The sequence below is a fragment of the Vombatus ursinus genome, unplaced genomic scaffold (genome assembly GCF_900497805.2).
Source record: "Vombatus ursinus unplaced genomic scaffold, bare-nosed wombat genome assembly UNPS02014814.1, whole genome shotgun sequence".
Classification (NCBI taxonomy): Eukaryota; Metazoa; Chordata; class Mammalia; order Diprotodontia; family Vombatidae; genus Vombatus; species Vombatus ursinus.
Window position 1 is genome coordinate 11634689 of NW_020954592.1, and position 2002 is coordinate 11636690.

The following is a 2002-nucleotide window of genomic DNA, read 5'->3' on the forward strand; positions in this document are numbered from 1 at the left end:
ATAGATAGATAGATAGATAGATAGATAGATAGATAGATAGATAGATAGATAGAGGGCACAGGGTGAGTTGAAGATGAAGGGGTCATATCTAGAGAATAAAATAAAGGGGTGAAAGAGGATTATACTAGGAGAAGGAGAAAGGGAGAGGTAGAATGGGGTAAATTATCTCCCAAAAAAAACAGAAAAGAAAGCGCTTTTACACCCAACTGCCCCTGCGGTGATGGAGAAAGCGGCCAACATGGCGGGCAGACTGGGCCGGTTCCTGATGGAGGCCTCGGCCAAGGAGTCGGTGTTGACCGTGTCCTTTGCCATAGGCACCTTGGCTCTGCTGGTACCTCCCTTAAGCCCCTATACCAAGTATGCAGGTATGGTCAACTGAGCTACCCCTTACAACTACCCTGTTCCTGTTTGAGGTGATGGCAATATTCCTGACATCCCGAGCCATTCTCAGGATCCCCAGGGTCCTTCCTTCCAGTGGCTGAAGAATCTGTGAATCCTCCATCTGCTGTCTCCCAAATAAACGTCCTTGTCTTAAAAAAAAAAAAAGAAAAAAAAGAAAAGGCTCTTACAGTGGAGGGGAAATGGGGGAAGGTGAGAGGGAATGAGTATCTTATTCTCATAGGATTTGACTTAAGGAGGGAATAACATACACACTCAATTGGGTATGGAAATCTGTTTTACCCTACAGGAAAATAGGGGGGGAAGGGGACAAGAGAGTAGGGGGATGATAGAGAGGAGGGCAGATTGGGAAAGCGGGTAATCAGAAGCAAATACTTCTGAGGAGGGACAGAGTTAAAAGAAAGAATAGAATAAATGGGGGGGGCAGGATAGGATTAAGGGAAATAGAGTTAGTTTTTCACAGCATGTCTACTATGGAAGTGTTTTGCATAACTGCAATGTATAACCTATATTGAGTTGCTTGCCTTTTCAGTGAGGGTGGGTGTGGAGGGAGGAAGGGACAAAATTTGGAACCCAAAGTTTTAAAAACACATGTTTAAAAAAAATGTTTTCACATGCAACTGGGAAATAAGAAATACAGGAAATGGGGTACAGAAATCTATCCTGCCCTATAGGAAAATAGAAGGGGAAGGGGATAAGAGAACGGCGGGGGGAGATAGAAGGGAAGGCAGACTAGGGGAAGGGGTATTTAGAATGCATGCCATCTTGGGGTGGGGGGAGGGGCAAGATGGGGTGAAAATTTGGAACTCAAAATCTTGTGGAAGTAAATGTTGGAAACTAAAAATAAATAAATTTATTAATAAAAAAGAAACTAGAGAATTTTAAAGGTAGAGATGAGGAAATATATAATAGATATATAATTAATTGCTCCATCATTTTTCAGTGGTATTCATCTCTTCATGACCCCATTTGGGGTTTTCTTGGCAAAGATACTAGACTGGTTTGCTATTTCCTTCATACATACACACATATACACACATATGCACATATATACATATACATACACACATCTACACATATACACACATACACACACACATATTCCAGGCAAAGGACAGGGAGTATAGAGAGGCACAGCACAGAGTGATAGAATACAGAGTCTCAGGAACAGTTAGTAAATAGTTTTGGCTGGGAGAAAGAATGTGTGAATTGTCATCACCATCCATCATTAACTAGGATTTATGCAGTGTTTCAAGGAATGGAAAACATTTTATATGTCTTAAGTTATCTGGACCTCACAACCACCCTATGAAGCTATTATTATCTCCATATTACAGAATGGAGAAGCTAATGCTCAAAGATAGAGGCATTTGCCCAGCTAGAAAGCGTCTGAGACAGATTCAAACCTGGGAATTCTTGACTCCACGTTCGGCACTCTATCCCCCATACTATGTTGCTTCTCTAGAGAGTAAAATGAAGAAACATAATGTACAAAAAGCCTAGAAGGGAATAAGCATTTATTAAGTACCAAACATTGTGTTAAATACTTCACAAATATTATCTCATTTGATCTTCACAACAACCCTGGGAGGTAGGAGCTATT

General features: G+C 41.0%; 1 pseudogene; it reads left to right on the plus strand.

Moving 5' to 3' along the window:
* Positions 1–238: 238 nt before the first annotated feature.
* LOC114022875 lies at positions 239–493 on the plus strand (annotated as a pseudogene).
* The last annotated feature ends 1509 nt before the right edge of the window (positions 494–2002 follow it).